Consider the following 18099-nt stretch of genomic DNA (forward strand, 5'->3'; position numbering starts at 1 on the left):
TGGCATTCTGAAATATGATTCGTCTTTGTTCTCTCACTCAACTGAGCTTTTTTACCTTATTGAGACTAAATATGTCTGATTTTGGAAGAATCATTGTGCATGACAAAGTTACCCATCCTTGGGTATCCAGTTGTTCTTGGATTAAAATTCCCAGAAGCCTTCACCACTAGCTGTGCTCACAAGGAGTTCTGGGAGTTGTAGTCCAAGATCATCTGGGGACACGAAGTTGGGAACTATTGACGTATGGGGAGTGAGTGAGGAGGCCACCTATTCGGGTACTATATGGCCTTCTTCTCCAGTCGCAGTCATTTAGATTCCTCTACTTTGCAGTAATGTTGGGGGTTTTTAATTGGTGCTCTGGACACACAGATAATATTGCCAATTCAGTGACAGAACCAGTCAGAATGTCTCCTAAAGCAGTGGTCCCCAACCTTGGACCTCAAGATATTCTTGGACTACAACTCCCAGAAGCCTTCACCACCACCTCTGCTGGCCAGGATTTCTGGGAGTTGAAGTCCAAGAACATCTGGAGGGCCAGGGTTGGGGACCACTGTCCTAAAGGGTACAAGACAGATCGGCCCTAATCTGTATGCCCTTTGTGTATGGAGTGGATTGTGCAGAGCCCTACAATCCATGTATCCAAAGTAAAGGTTTAGAAATACAAAGGGTAAAATATTTGAGGGACCTAGTTGTCTTTTGTTGTATCACATCCCAATGGTTTTGGAGGCAACTGGCACCTCCAAGTGTGTGTGAAGGATAAAACAGGTGTTATCCAAGGTGTTGGACCCTATCTCCAAAAGAGGGTCAAGCACCAGAGATGCCTTCCATGATGTTCAGGTTAAAACTCATATCGATTCACAACCCCTTCAAACCCAGAGTCACCTGCCGCTCCTGAATGGTTCATGTTACTTGTCATAAGTGTTGGTGTTTTCAGTGTCCAATGTACACAGATGCATGCGCACCCACTCACTCACTAGCATACATCTAAATCTCAAACCAGAACAAATTTGGAAAATAAACTGGGGAATGAAGATGGGCAAGGGAGTCTTATTTTGTCAACAGTGCCCATTCTGCTCAATACAGAGCAGAATGCCTCTAGTCTTTTCTTACTCAGGATGCCTTCAGTTATCCAAGCTCTATCGTACACATTTATACTTAAACACACACACACACAGCTCTTTGCTCTGGTGGGTAAGAGTACAGAAGAATGGTTTAGAACAAGAAATTATGTGCAAGCTAAGAAAGGCTTTTGGACATCCAGATGCGCCCTCCTCTCCCCAGTGCTGCTGTTTTAATCAAATTAGGAACCTTTGCCCCAGCTGCCTTTAAGTACAAATTTAAATGTCAGGAATGCCGATCACAAATTTATATGCCAGGTTGTCTGGTCTTAAGTAAAAACAGCAAATGTAGTTTCTAATGGCACTCTCACCTGGATATCATACATGTTGACTTAAAAGTCAGGCTTGCTGTGTTCAGTGCAAACATACTGAGTTCAGTGCAAATCCACAGAAGAAGGCTGTGCTATGCAGAAGTAGCTAACCCCGTGGAAATCCATTCTACAATTACAATCAATTGTGAAGACTGGATTCCTATTGTAGATTCTGTTGTTGTTAAGTCTATATCTGAAAGTTGAGTCATGGCAACTAGACTTCTTTCTTATTAGGCTGAAACGTTTTGCTACTCATCCAAGTAGCTTCTTCAGTCAGAGGAGAGTTGGTAGGAGACCCCTGATATATCTTCCTTGTTGGTTTCGCTTACCCCTGGTCTGAATAGGCTCGTTAGATGGACAAAGGATGCAGGGAGGGTGAGTGAAAATCCCACTTCTGCAGTCCTTCTTCACCCATTGTCATGTGTCTTTAATAGTTGTTAACAGTGGTCTTTCTGGTGTGTGTGGTCCTGATCTTCCTGGAGATGGATGAAAGGGCAGCAAGATAAATAGGAGACAGATTGTATCTAAGGCCTCCACCCCTGTTGAGTGAGGGATACACTTCCCAAGATACACAAGGAAGGTGCCCCCCTCAGACCCATCAGCAGCAGCATAAACTTGGTGACATACAACATTGCTAAATACCTGGCCACCATCTTAGCACAATTGGTTGGATACTCAGACCACCACATACACAACTCAGAGGAGTCTGCATCCAAGGTCAGAAAACTGAAACTAAATACTGATCTCACATTCCTCTTCACCAGCATTCCCACCCCCAATGCCCTAACTACTGTAAAAAGGGGACTGGAAGAAGACAACACCCTCTCCACCAGAAGCAGCCTCAACCCAGACCAGATATGCCTGCTCCTGCACCTGTGTCTGAGCACCACCTACTTAACCTACAGAGATTACTTTTACAGACAGAAACACGGCTGTGTCATGGGTCCCCTGGTGTTGCCCATTATTGCCAATTTATACATGGAAGAAGTGGAAAAGAAGGTACTAAACACCTTCCAGGGGACAACTCTGACCTATTGGTTCAGTTATGTGGACAACACCTGGGTGAAGATCACGATTCAGGAAGTACAGGCCTTCACAGACCACACAAATGCAGTTGACCCAAATATCAAGTTCACCAGGGAAGACACCAAAGACAACCGACTGGCTTTCCTGGACCATGCAGTTATCACAGGATTCAACGGCAGCTTAGGAATAGAAATCTACAGAAAACCTACGCCCACTGAGCAATACCTGCAGTTTGGCTCTAATCACCCATTGCAACACAAATTAAGGGTCATCAGGATGCTAAACCACAGAGCAAGAAACATCCCCACCACTGTAGTGGTGCCACGACTTACTAATGTTCTGACTTACGACCATTTCGAGTTACGACCAGCTCCCGCCTGCAAAATTTTGCTTGGACTTGTGGGTGGAGCTTCAACTTGTGACCGGAAAAAGGCTGGAAAAAAGACGGGAAATTCAAATTTGCTAATCGTTGGTTGGCGAAGAGGCTGATTCTTTGTAGCTCTTTCGCTCCAACAGTTAGAATGAGTGTGATCGGAGGAGGCTTCGGACTGCCTGGTAAGGTAAGGTGCTGCTTTCTGCTTTTTAAAAACTGTTCTGGGTGGGTTTTGCAGGGTAGGTCTGGACTGGGGGGTTATGTTTCCGTGCTGTGTTGTAATTTTTTTTTTGGTGATTTTTTTTTTTTTTTGCAGCCCCAGTGCCTTCGGATGAGGCTTGCTCTGTTGTTTATTTTTGGTTTGTTTGTTTTTTTAAGCCCCAGCACCTTCGGGACGTGCTGTGTTGTTTATTTGTATTTTGTTTTTGTTTATTTGTTTTTTTTGTTTTGAAGCCCCAGCACCCTCCAATGGGGCTTGCTCTGTTGTTTATTTTTGGTTGTTGTTGTTGTTTAGCCTCAGTGCCTTAGGGGCTTGCTCTGTTGTTTATTACCTTTTTAAAGCCCCAGCTCCTTGCTGTGTGCTTTATTTTTGTTTTTGTTTGTTTGTTTGTCTGGTAATTTTTTTTGGCTGCAATGGATTAATCGCGTTCCAATGCATTTCAATGGGAAATGGTGCTTCGACTTACGACCATTTCAGGTTCCGTCCATCTTCTGGAACAGATTATGGTCGTAAGTCAAGGCACCACTGTACTTCGATGAGTAGTAAAATGTTTCAGCCAAATAAGAAAGAAGTACAATTGCCAAGACTCAGCTTCCAGATAACTTCACGGGGATGACTGAGAATTTTCACAGATATCCTCTTAAGTCTATAGTTTCACAATGGGATGATTAAACCTTGTGCTGAGGTTGTTTTAGTAAATTCACAAAGGATGCAGAGTCTGGATCCCAAGAACAAGCCAGGAGGCACCAGACACCTCTCCTTTTCAGGCCACTGCTTTATGCTGCACGAGGGAACTACGGTACTAGATCAAAAAATATAGGAATGTTATATTAAGGCGATACAGATTTTTATAAAAGAAACTATGGAAGACAGAAACAGATACCACAAAGCTGGTATACTAAGGCTTATATTCCATAAGGCTGGAATACTCTGCTAACTTGATTAAATGAAATGAGTTGTTTCTTGAGATTCTGAATATATTCCAGTGGATTCTGCTTCTTCATGCCTTCCCACACACACACTGTGTGTGTGCCTCCCATGCAAGGGACCAAGCATCTCAATGAACATTAGATTTTATTATGCTTTCATTTTCACAATGTTAATGTCATCTCAAGAAAGTATGGACTCCTCCCTCCTCACTACATCCAATATTTTTTAAAAAAGATTTTTAAATATCACAAACAATTATTCCTTTTCCTACCCAATTCATTTCTGGGAACAAAGATCCATTGAGTACTTAATTAATCTCTTAATTAGAATTGCTAGAGGCAGCCACTACCTAGGAGGTTAATTGTCACAGAAGTGAATTCATTTAACTTTCAAGAAAGGCGCACGGGGGCGGGGGGGGGGAGCCAAAACAGGACCAAAGGAAAGTGGCACAGAAATAACAGGGAAATTCTTAATCCAAAACTCTATGGCCCAATTTCAAAGGAGCACAGCAGACCTAACAACAGGGCAAGAAAGTCAAATAAAAGGTTAGCGTTAAGTCTATATTTCCATTTTGAAATATTTCTGTTATCTCTTAATTTAACACTTTCTGATGTTTATTTTATGCTACTATTTCTCTATTGTTAGGTTGTCCTTGTTTATTTTTGATTGTGTGGCCTTGTGGGACAGGAATGGAGTCTTTTAAAGGATTGCCATCATTTCTTGGGGAGAGGAAGAAGTCACACTAGAAATGAAAACATTTATTTATTTTTTTATTTTTTAAAGGTTTCCCCCTGCCTTTCTCCTTAAAAAAGACCCAAGATAGCTTACACCAGTAGAAGACAATATTTAAAAACTAAAAACAGCAAGTATACAAATACAGTGGTGCCTCGCATAGCGATGTTAATCCGTGCAGCAAAAATCGCTGCTAAGTGATTTCGTTGCTATGCGATTTTAAAAAGCCCATAGAAATGCATTAAAACCTGTTTAATGCATTCCTATGGGCTTAAAACTCACCTTAAAGCGAAGATCCTCCATACGGCGGCCATTTTCGCTGCCTCTTATGCGAGTAATCGGCGCAAAAACACAGCGGTGTTTTACCTGGTGGCCATTTTGGAACCACTGATCAGCTGTTTAAAAATCATCGCTTTGTAATGATCGGTAAGCGAAACAGGGAACCGATCATCGCAAAGCAATAAAATCGCATAGGAAACATCGCAATATGATTGCTTTTGCGATCGCAAAAAGTTAATCGCTATGCAGTTTCGTCGCTAAATGGAGCGCCCGTTAAGCGAGGCACCACTGTATTGCAAAAGAATCCAACAAATACAACGTTAAAACGGTAAACAAAATCAACACCAAAAACACATACAAAGCAGCAAGGTGCAACAATGCATTTAAAAACCACTCTCAGATAAGCAGTCACTAAGGGAAAGCCTTTCTGAAGAGAAAGGTCTTCATCTGCTTGCCGAAGGACAGCAAAGCTGGGGCCAGTCTGGCCTCCAATGGGAGGGAGTTTGAGTCTGTGAGCAGCAGCAGAGAACGCTTTCTCCCAAGTCCCCACCATACATACCTGTGAAGATGGTGGAACCAAGAGAAAGGCCTTCCCTGAATATCTTAACACTAGAGCAGCCTTGAAAAGGGAGATGCGGTCTTTAGGGCTTTATAGGTTAAAAGCAGCACAGACTAAATATTAAACTAAATATTGCTCTTTTTATATTGCTGTTTCAAAACAATGGTTCTTGCTATTGTGCTGTTAGATGAATAACCTTAAAATTATAGAACTCTCCTTATACATTCTAAATCTTGATTATATCATCTCCTAACACTTCAGATTTGTCTCATTGTGGGGAAACAGCATGAGCAGACACAAAAATGCAGTTATTTTGCGACACCTGCTGGGCAAATACGAAGATAAAGCATGCATTCAAGACCTCAGTTTTAAAATCTATGCATTTTTAAACTGCTCAGTCCACAGAACAATCCGGGCTGATTTCATAGATTGGAGGTAATTAATTCCCACCCAGTTTCTAGGGGTCTAATCTGGTTTAACTCCAAAAAGACATGAAATGTAACTTTAACTGAAAGGCTGGAAGCTTAAACACATTGACTACAGAAGATATTGCATTGAACTCCGTGGGCTTTACAGCCAGAGAAATGCACACATACAACTGGCTTCATGTCTCCTAACAGCACACTGCATAGATTCATATGTAAATAAATGTTGCCTTTCAGTAATAAAGATGGGATTTCCTTAGAGGAAAATCAATGAAGGGATTCATTCACTGGGCAAGCAACACAATAATTGGTTGTATTGAAAAGGAAGAGAGGGAATCATAAGGAAAATATCATAACACTGTGCAGTGAGCATATGTTATGCCCTCTCTTTGAATAATTCATATAGTCTGGAGCATTTTATATTCAAAAAACATAATATGAATAGCAAATGATAACGGCAATTATTGGAAGCACTAGAGAAGGAAGGAATAAAAGTTACTGTTTACAAATGAGGCAACTTGGCACTCCCAGAGCATCTCTTAATATCTCCCTACAACCTCATGAATCTGACCACTGCAGAGCCATAGAAAAAGAAAATAACAGTTGTCTTTAAAAACATTTATTGGAAATGTGTGTTTGTAAGCCCCTGCTTGTAAAACCCAAATATTCTCTTAGTGTTTAGTGCCTTGCATTCAACCACATAGAAATTAAAAAATGGCTGAAATCTTGTTGCTTAGTGCTGTAAGTCGTAATTCGAGTAGTAGACTCATCAAATCCCCACTGAGTCAATGGAACTAATGTAGTTATGACTTACAGTGCTAAGCCACAGGATTTCAGCCAATGTTTTTAAAAAGAATAGTAAAACGCATTCATAAGAGGGGTAAATATAAATCTGATGGTGGCCTTCTATGAATTGAAGAACTGTACTTTGCCGTAGATATGACCTATAAATTTTCAGAAAATGAGGTTCATTATTTATTCTGACTCTCACAGTTATGTCTTATGTAATGAATGCTACAAGTTTGTAACAGAATATATGAGATTCTGCAAGAGAACTGTTCCCTAGTCCTGAAACTGGCAAATTACCCGCTCAGTGCTAAATTGTATAAACTGGCAGTATAAGAGCCGATGGGTAGATCGAGCCCTCCAAGAAGCACAAGAGATACAATTGTTGATCAGAAAAATTAAGAAAAGTCATGTTCGTCCAAATCAACAGTAGGATACTATACAGTATTTATTAGGACCAACTGACATGTCACAGAATCAGCTTTCCTCAGCCCTTTGTCAGAGTGAATGGAGCAAACATGGAGCAGGGAGAAAAAAGCTGGTTGATGCTTGAAAAGCTATATAGAATGAGTGGGGTTTATTTTATATCACTCAGAATTATTAGTTGCTGCCACCTCTACCTCCCTTGTCCATCTAAGACAGTGGTACTCAACCTCGGGTCCCCAGATGTTGTTGGACAAAAACTTCCAGAAGCTTTCACCACCAACTGTGCTGGCCAGGATTTCTGAAAGCTGTAGCCCAAGAACACCTGGGGATCCAAAGGTGGGAACCACTGTTCTAAAATGAAGGAAAATCTTCCTACCTAGCAGATGGGGAGTTTTCTGATGTGGGGTCTATTCCCTTCCCTGGATCTTAGAAAGACAATAAACAAAAGAAAAGGAAAAAGAATTCTAAGGGCTCAGTCCCACTAGAAAAAAAAAACCCTGCTGTTGTACTGGATTTTTCTTTTTTAAATAATTTGAATTTTAACGTACACACAAGGTGCAGAGCACTGTACCAGGGAAGTGAGTTTTTCTGCTCTTGTGCCAGAGGTCCATTTATTTTGAAGTGGATGTGGTGAAATCAATCCATTGGAAACAATTCCACATACATTAATGCTCCATCCGCTTTTTTAAAAAATCCTGCTACCATATAGCAGGAATAGTATTAATAACAATTAAAAGGAACCGGGCCAGCAACCCACTCCCCCATCACCTCCACATCTGCCTGGTTTTCCCCTCACTTGCTCACTTTCTGAATCATCCCCTGCCCCCTTCCTCACCCCCAGCCCTCAGGTGCCAGTTCCCATGACCTCCCACATTCACCTTGTGCCCCCTTTCCTCTCATTTTCCTCCTCTCCCATTCCTTTCTCCATCGCTCCGCACTCACCCTCTTGTCTGCCCCCCCATTCACCCGACCACTCACACCTCAGACAGCTGTTCCTCTTGCCCCCCCACCTTTGCCCCTTGCCCCCTTATCCTCCTCCCTCTCCCTTTTCATTCTCCTCCTCCCTCAGATGCACCTGAAAGGAGATGGAGATGGCAGAGGCAACAGCGTTAGTAGGGCATCAGGGAGCTTGAGGCAGCAATGGCAGGGTAAGGATGCCCACACGGCCACAGAGGTTTTGCATTTGAGCTAAAGTCCACATGACTTTAGCCTGAATCAAAAAAGGGAGAGATCCCTCTGGTAGCTTATTTCTGCAGAGGGAACAGGCCCTAAGCCCACTGGCTTGCTCTCCCTCTTCTTGACTGTGGAGCTTTCTGATGCATGAACCAAGCAGACAGGCAATGGGCAATTTAGACCGGTTTCTGTCTAAGAAGAAACTAAACTTTACTATATCTTAAAGAAAAGGGTTACAACACAGTCAAAGAAAGTTAATGCAGTGTATGAAAATCAGAGACAGTTTGAATTACAAGAGTAATAAAAGTAGCAAGAAAATGCAGGCATCATCAAAGCATCAAAGAAGAGGGTCCCCCAGAAAGAGCTAATTTAAACATTCCCTCAGAGAACCTGATTGTCCGATATCTGTGAATCACCTGTAACATTACCCCTGACATCACAGGCAGTCTGCTTCAGGGTGTTAACACTTTCCAGGCATATATGTTGCAAGCCTAGAACATGAGAATTGCACGTTTAAATACATGTTGCTGCATAATGATACAGATGGATTCACTGTCATGACAATGTTGTAGTGACCAATTCAACAATCAGTAGTTTATGGATGGAAACAGATGAGATGGGGAGCTTCACAATCAGCTCTGATTTAAGCAGTAGAGGAGGATATGTGATTATCTCCTAGTATCATCTGCTGCTTTGCAAGTTATAAATTAGCTTGTTTTTGTTTGGCAGTCAGTCATTAGGAGGAAACAATAAGTTCTATTTGCATATTGATTGTGGAAAGAATGTTTCTATGCAAAAATAACTCAGTGATCTGCTTTAATAGTAAAACAGACTCTTGAAAGAAATGTGCAGACTTCATGGTTTCTGTGGAATAGCGATAATTTTCAAGGACAAATAACCAGTGAAACAGATCATTCCCCCTCCATTAAAAAAAAAATTACAAAATCTAACCTTTACTCAAATCCCTTTTTGGGTCTAAGTAAAATGAATAATGTTGTAAAGATGAGAAATCAAACAAGGTAGTCTTTTATCTGGAGATTATTTTTTGTTGCTGTGCTAGATTTAAAACAATCAATTGTAGCAAAAGAAGTAAGCCTGCCCTAAGGGATCCATCTAGTTATGTATTTAGATGGTTTCCTTTACACTAGCCCATGGAGTATAACAAATCCCTGTGTAAAATACAGACTAAAATCTTATCAAAATACAAACTATAGTAAAGAGCCTTTCTCTGATAAAAAGGAAGATATCTGAGCAACTCTAAAATTTCTTTATGAAGGCTTCCAACTGAACCATTCAAAAATTCCTTGGGGAACCAGCATTATAAAGGTTTACTTTTGCTTCATTTTAGTTTTGTTTTACATGTCAGATAATTTAAACATTTTGGTCTCTTACTGCACACAAAATAAACTGATGCAGTGCTAGCATTTGGCTGGGTGCAGCCTGTAATAGATTCTTACTGCCACCTAGTAGCCAGTCATAAATATTATTTGGTCTGTGTTTGTCAATCCCTATTATAAAAAGCATTAAGAATCTCCTGACTGCTGTGAAATGTACATGTTGTGCCAGAATCACAACAAAAGCAGTTTGTGATCATGGCACATGGCACAGTAACTGACATTTTCCTTGCCTAAATGCAGAGGTTTCCAAAGTGTGCATCCCGGTGCCCTGGTGCACCATGAACCCTTAGCAGGGGTGTTGTGGACTCCCCCTCACCACTCTCCCTTCTTTTTTTCTTACCCCCACCCACTTTTGCCCATTTAGTGCCCTACAATATTTTGAGATGTGGGTTCCTCTCTTCTTGCCTTCGTTTCTAATCTCAGCTATTGATTTGGGCTGGTTGGGGCCCAGGGGGGGTTCAGTGGGTGCTCCGGATGCCCCACTCCAGTGATGGTGAACCTATGGAACACATACCACACATGGTACACAGAGCCGTCTCTGTGGACACGCAAGCCATAAGTCGCAGGATCACTCCTCCCCCCCCCCAAGAGCCAAAATTCAGGTGGCAGCTGCAGACGCAGTGCCGGCACTTCGACAGGTGGGGGGCCAGGATCCGGAGCAGCTGGTGCTGGTGGCAGATCCGGAGTGGGGTCTCAAGGCACCTCCGTGCTTGGGATTTCCCCTTCCCCCGCCACTTCTGGTTCCACCACCTCCGGTTCTCCCGTCCGCTGGCTGTCCCCCCCCCCCCCAATTTGGGTACTCAGGCCCCAAAAGCTTCGCCATCACTGCTCCACTTTATCTCCTCATGCAGGCAACCAAACAAAGGAGGAGGCAGGACAACGAAGCTCACAGTGCTGCTTCTGATTGGGCACCTGTGGATGGAGGTGGAGCTGAAGGGACAGGTGCATGGGTGTGACCATGCATACGTGCACGCATACGTGTGCACGTTCCTGTTCTTTTTGTTGTTGTTAATAATGGCAGATGGAGATATCACCAATTTTATGGCATTTTGTTGTTTAGTCATGTCCGACTCTTTGTGACCCCATGGACCAGAGCATGTTGAACCCTCCCGTCTTCCACTGCCTCCCGGAGTTTGGTCAAATTCATGTTGGTAGCTTCGGTGACAGTGTCCATCCATCTTGTCCTCTGTCGTCCCCTTCTCCTCTTGCCTTCACACTTTCCCAACATCAGGGTCTTTTCCAGGGAGTCCTCTCTTCTTATGAGATGGCCAAAGTATTGGAGTCTCAGCTTCAGGATCTGTCCTTCCAGTGAGCACTCAGAGTTGATTTCCTTCAAAATGGATAGGTTTGTTCTTCTTGCAGTCCAGGGGACTCTCAAGAGCCTCCTCCAGCACCACAATTCAAAAGCATCAATTCTTCGGTGGTCAGCTTTATTTATAGTCCAGCTCTCACTTCTGAACATCACTACAGGAAAAACCATAGCTTTGTTTATTCAGACCTTTGTCAGCAAGGTGATATCTCTGCTTTTTAAGATGCTGTCGAGGTTTGTCATTGCTTCCCTCCCAAGAAGCAGGTGTCTTTTAATTTCGTGGCTACTGTCACCATCTGCAGTGATCATGGAGCCCAAGAAGGTAAAATCTGTCACTGCCTCCATATCTTCCCCTTCTATTTGCAAGAAGATGGTGGGACAAGTGGCCATGATCTTAGTTCTTTTGATGTTCAGCTTTAGACAGTGTTTTGCACTCTCCTCTTTCACCCTCATTGCAAGGTTCCTTAATTTCTCCTCACTCCTGTTCCTTAGGCCCTCAAAAATGTTGGAACTATCTGGTGTAGCCCTCACAGTCAAAAGCTTAGAGAGCCGTGGCATAAAACAAAGAGCAGCAGCAGAAGAATCCAAAAATATTGGCAAGACATTGTAGCTGTGACATCTCCACTCAAATTCAATCTCCACATGGGAACTGGGCATGTCATTAGTACCTGTACAAACAACAGATTATACCTAGCAGTGTGTATTAGATGGAAAAGCAATGGTGGATCTCTATTTCTAAAAACACAATGTGGTTTCTAGCTTTGAGCAAAAACAGTGACTAGAAAAGAGCTAGAAAACATCCTTAGGCCTAGAGCTGGGAAGTCCTGGGGAAAAACAAGAAAAATGTTTTTCCCCAGATTTTTTTAAAAATGTGTAATATATTCTTTTACAATGATAAATAATATATCTATGACATGGTATTCAAACTATATAACATAGAGAATTTAATGAAATACTTCTGAGACTTTACTGTGTTTCCCCGAAAATAAGACGGGTTTTATATTAACTTTTGCTCCAAAAAATGCATTAGGGCTTATTTTCAGGGGATGTTTTATTTTATTCAGGTACAACAATCTATATTTATTCAAATACAGTCATGGTATCATATTCTGGTTGCCGCATGATGCTGCACAATGGTGGAGGGTGGGGATTCACTTAATTAGGGCTTATTTTTGGGGTAGGGATTATATTACACGCATCCTGAAAAATCATACTAGAGCTTATTTTCAGTTTAGGTGTTATTTTCAGGGAAACAGGGTATGTATTTAAGTTCTCTGTTACTATTATAGATGTGAAAACTGAACATTGAGAAAAGTTGACGGGGGAAATCAGTTTATTTGAACAGTGCCATACAGATACTGTGAGTCATCAAAAAGACAAAAATAAGCAGGTTTAAGATGAAATTAAGACTGAACTTTCACTAGAAATTTAAATTATTAAACTGAGACTTTCATATTTTGGGTGGTAGCATAAGAGGGCAAGACTCACTGGAAAAGACAATAGTGGTCGGGAAAGTGAAAAGCATTAGGAAAAGAGGAAAACCTGACATGAGATTGATTGACTCAGTAAAGGAACCCTGTATTGACAAGACCTGAGCAAGGTTATTATTAATAAGACTTTTTGGAAGTCATTAATTCCACTAGTTCAAAGTGACTTGGCAGCACATAACAACAATGTAATATTCCTAGACCATGCAATTATGCACTGAATCTTGGAACCCTTCAAACCTTTTGCATGTTTCTTTGAGCTTAACATTTCCGCATTCTAAAGCAACTCTATTCTGTTATCTAGCTATTTGTATTGCTTTATTGTTCACCCTTTACAAAACTCTACCATAATGCGTACTATTCCTCAATGCTATCATTGTGTATCTTTGCATTCTCATGTATTCAATAACATTTCTTCTTTGAAATCATTGTGTGTCAGTGGCTTACTGGGAACAATTTGCTTGGATGCCCTACTGTCAAAGTTCAAAGATCCCTTACAGACATATATTCTCAGAAAATATGCAGTTTTATACACCTGTCTTGACAGCATACTTGATAACAAAGCAAAACATCAGAAAACCAGGGTTGAGAGAGAATAGTGAAGTGTATCCTGCAAAAGAGCATGGCTGATGCCCCAAACACGAAATTCCCCAATGTTTCTCCACTATTCCTTCCATCTCTGGTTCTTGCCTGTGAGTGTTTGACTTTTGGCTCCATCTTTGACTCAAGGAAATCAGATGACTTTTAATGCTTAGAAACAGGTGAAAGATGTATTGGTGTATTTAATAATAAACGAGCATCCTGAACATGATCATGATCTCTGTCTCCTTCTGCCAATGGGTCCGGAAGGGGTCTCCATTCTTCCAACAGAAACGGCTTTCCAAAACTATTGTTTCAAGGTCCCGGGAAAATGGGGGGGGGGACCTAGTCTCTTAAGGTCTGCCCTGTTGGGTCATCCAACAGGGGCACAGTCTCCTCGTCCACGCAGTCGTCCTACTGGATCCTTCCTTCGGTATCTCAGCTCTCCCAGGATCCTCCCTGTAACTCCTTCTCTTCAACTCCCATACTCTCCATTCCAACCTTTCCCTCCTCTCTCTCTCTACATGTTCTTTTTCTTCTCTCAATCTTCTCCTCCACTCTCTCATCTCCACCTCTCCCCAATACAAGGGTCTAGGTGGAATGTCTGATCTTCTCCTATAATCGGACTCCTCTCTAGGGACCCCCAACCTCTCCTATTCTCCGGTCCACAGGTCTTGAATCTAGACTCATTCCCCAGCCGAATGGTAGCTGCTCTACTTTCCTTCCTTCCTTCCCTGTTCCTGCTTCCAGCTCCACCCTCTTTTTTCCTCTCTTCCTCCCTGGACTTCCTCCACCTTTGCTCTCTGTATGTTCTCTGTCAATTCCTCTATCCTCACCTCCTGCTGGGATTCCTCTGTCCCTCTGGAGCAGGCCTGGGGGTTTCTTCCTTCGCTTTGCTGTTGAGGAGGGACCGCTCTCCATCCAGCGAGAGGGGTACCCCCTCGCCATTTCTCTCACATTGCCCCCATGCAAGTAATTTGGAATAATTGCACAGTGACCTTTGATGAATTGAAACAAAAGCCACATTTCTCAAAGCATCCTCAACACTACAGTACCAGGCCATTACACTATTAAACTATGGTAATTAACGCTCTTCTAGTGCCTTGATGTGTAATTGTAATTAATCCAAGGTGCTACCAAACAACTGAAAGGCACCAATTACAATGAAGCTTTTCTGTTCTGGTGCAGGATCCAAATGCCTCTTCTCAGGATGATACTTCCCTTAAAATGAAGGTACTTTTTGTTAGCATTCAAACACCTTTGTTACTGGGGGAAAGTGTTCTTCCAAGTACTGCCAAAACATACTCCATCCTTCTCTTTTCAGTAATCTACATCCTGTTAAAGCAGTTGCTATTCTTTGACCTGTGGTAGAGATATGGGTAATGTTTTGTTTTCTTTTAAATGGTATCCAGGGGTACAATAACCCTACATTGCTTCTATGTTTGGCTGCCTCCTCTAGATCTGTAAAAATTACATGTTTGTATAGGAAGCAGAGACAGTCCCATCCTAATGAACCCAGATATAAAGTGCAGAGGAGCACATTCAGTTTGAAAAACCTAACTCCAGAGCAGAATGGATTCACTTAGGAGAGACTGGGGGCTTTTTCTGAGGTTGAACAAGTCTGCCCTTAGGTGTCCCAAGCCTCATTTAGTTTGTTTATCGCCAAAAGTTCTCAATGTAAAGGGGAGATTTTGGATCCAAATCTGCAGTAAACCATTTTCTAAATGAGATCCAAACTAGCCCTGTATTTCGTACATAACCCAAAGAGTAGAATTATTTGGTTTTTAATTTTTTATATCGTTCTTTTATTTTAATGTTGAGTGTCACTTTGTTTGGGGTGGTGATAGGGGGCAAGAATGAGGTTCTGATAAAACATACGAGGTACCGGCTTTACAATTTAAGACAACACATGCTATTTAATTCACATGTACTTAACATTCATAATCAGTATTTTACACAAGAAATCATACCTTGTACCTATAACTGAAATACGAGTTCTATTTCCTTACTATAATGATATTCTATATGCATTTTGTACCTGTACTTTATATGCATTCTCTATAGTCAATGTATTTTGTATCCTCATTCCTGACCCCTCCCGCTTGGCACTCACAGAAACATTCCTACATTATCACACCGCTGTTAAACTGACAGAGCTTTGTGAGAAACACCACCCCCATTCAAGGCCAACTCACAGTGTTTCAGGCAAAGACTGTAATATTTAAAGATAAGCTGCACAATGGGTCACACAAATTCACAAACTTGGCAGCCACTAACCCACAGGCCCAAAGGGGGGGGGGGGACAAATTGGATATTTTCTTACATCTATCACATCCAATAGGATGACCCAACAGGCACCCATAGGGTTCAGGAGACCAATAGGGGATGCTCTGCTTATTGTACTTTGTGTAAGAAACTTATAAAATGCTTTACCAAATGTATGATGGGCCCCCCGGTCTGCCTTTTTAGGAATGAGGCCCAGCTATGTGTGTTTGAATAAAATTTGACTTACATATAGACTGAATCGATGCACTGTCTTTATCTGTTATTCCCTGCCAGAGAATTGGGCCCAAAAATTGGGTGCTAACAGTGGGATGCATGTACATGTGTTTCAAAACAAAGGGGAGCTACTGAATGTTATAAATTTTAAATAATAAACAGAAATTATCTGTGCATTCATCCTCTTTTGCAGCAGCCTTTTTCATAATTGTATTGTATATTAATTGTTGTAAGCTGCCCAGAGACCTTTGGGTAGTGTGGGCGCCATATAAATTAAATGAATAAAAAATAATAAAAAAATAATTACACCCTTATTCAGATGATGATGGTGATAGTAATAATTACTCAATGATCTATAATAGGTACAACCAAAGATTCAAGTAACACATATCTGCTATTAAACTTTCTTCTCTTTTGATTAAAATAAGGTGACATTGACTTTTATAGTCAATTTGCACACTTTTTTCCAAAGCCTTTTGATATTAAATAGTAATAAAAATGAAAAATGCAGCAGCCATATTGCTAACTTAAGGTGGACACAGGGATCACACAACTCAAAGACCACATCTCCTTTTATGAGCCTGCTTGAGTGTTAGGATCACCAGGAGAGGCCTGACAAGAATCCATTTTTAGAAATTCACTTGCCAGCCATTTACTCAGGGAAAGCTTGCCTGAAGAGAAAAGGCTTTGCTGGCTTGCAGAAGGACAGCAAAAATGGGGCCAGCCTAGCCTCCTATAGGAGGGAGTTACAAAGTCTGGGATCAGCAACAGAAAAGGCCTCCTCTTGTGTCCCCACAAAATGTACCTGTGAAGGTGGTGGGACTAGGAGAAAGGTCTCCCCTCATGATTTTAACACTTGAGCATGCTCATAAAGGGAGAAGTGATCCATGAGATAGCTTGGGCCCACACTATTCAGGGCTTTATAGGTCAGAACAAGCACTTTGTCCAGAAATGGATTGGCACCCAGTGGAACTGCTGTAACAAGGGTGTTATGTGTCCCCATAGCCTGGTTGCTATGTTTTGGACCCCCTGAAGTTTCTTGGCATTTTCCTAAGGCAGCCCCATATAGAGTGTGTTACAGTAACCCAGCTGGGACATAACTAAGGTATATGCCACCATGACCAGATCACATCTCTCAAAGAATGGGTGCAGCTGGTGCACTAGTTTTAATTGCACAAATGCACTCCAGGTCACCCCCAAGCTGCACACCTGTGTTTTCAGAGGGAGTGTAACCCCCATCCAGCGCAGGCTGCATACCTCCCTGCTCCTTGATCGGCCTTTCAACTGACCATGAGCAAATCTGTTTTGTATGTATTAAATTTCAATTTATTCACCCTCATCCAGACCATTACTTCAGGTGAGATTACACTGGCAAGCCAAATTGGAGTGACTGATTCAGTTTCTTTTACAATTGTATTTGGTTCAAGTGAACACATGATTCACTTGAACCAACTACAATTGTAAAAACCCTTGATTCTTTTGCTGCCCGTGTCCACACTGGCCTTCAATCCCATGCAATTTGATATGCTCCCACAACCCCTTTCCTTTGCTGCTGCCCCCTGGTGATCCCTAGCCCTACATTCCTCTTCATTTTGTCTGCACAGTGGTGATATAGCACTAATGTACTGATGCAGTGATAATGCCACCTTGTGTTCTTTTAAGGAGAAAGGCAGTATAAAAATAAAATATTTTAAATAAAGTGATGCAATACTAAACTTGCTTTAAAATAAAAAAAAAAGTCAGGTAAGTGAGGCGAAAGATATCAAGTGTGGGTGTTCCTGCTATCCTAAAATGTGATGTCCCAGCTTAATACAGTACACCACCATAACACCATCCAGAGTCATGCCCCATTATCCTTTTGTAGAATGAAACAAACACTCCTGAAGTTTTTGTCAATGTAGGTACAGCCTTCTATTCACAATCTTTTCCCAAAACAGATCACACCAATTCTCACACACTGCCCTTAACAAACTCTTTCCCTCCCAAACACCCAATCACTCGTCACCCACCCATCCCCCGCGCCCAGTTATACAGAACCATACCTCTGCAGCCAGGAAATAATGTGAACCAATCCGCCTGCAGTTCCATTCAAAAACATTCTTCCACATGTCTCAACTGTCACTCTTGGCACACATCCCACGCTCAACAGTCAATCAATTCCATCCACTTACCATGCAAGCCAAAACTACAAACCTGTATGTACTATACCTACATATACCTATATATATTTAAAAAACCACACATTTACAGGGCAAAATCGCCACTAAAGTTTGATAAGATTTCCAGTGAAATAACTGAGAGACCTACAATTAATGGCTATTAACATGATTAGGTAGAGCCAGTTCAGGATTTGTCAAGTTTTCCTGCATGCAGTATTTATGAAACAAAAATGAAAATGAATAAAGGTGTACATAAATACATTTTATTTTATTTTTTAAATTAAAATCGAAAGGGGTGAACCAGGGAAGAA

Source organism: Pogona vitticeps, chromosome 1 (assembly GCF_051106095.1).
Source record: "Pogona vitticeps strain Pit_001003342236 chromosome 1, PviZW2.1, whole genome shotgun sequence".
In the NCBI taxonomy this organism is placed as follows: Eukaryota; Metazoa; Chordata; class Lepidosauria; order Squamata; family Agamidae; genus Pogona; species Pogona vitticeps.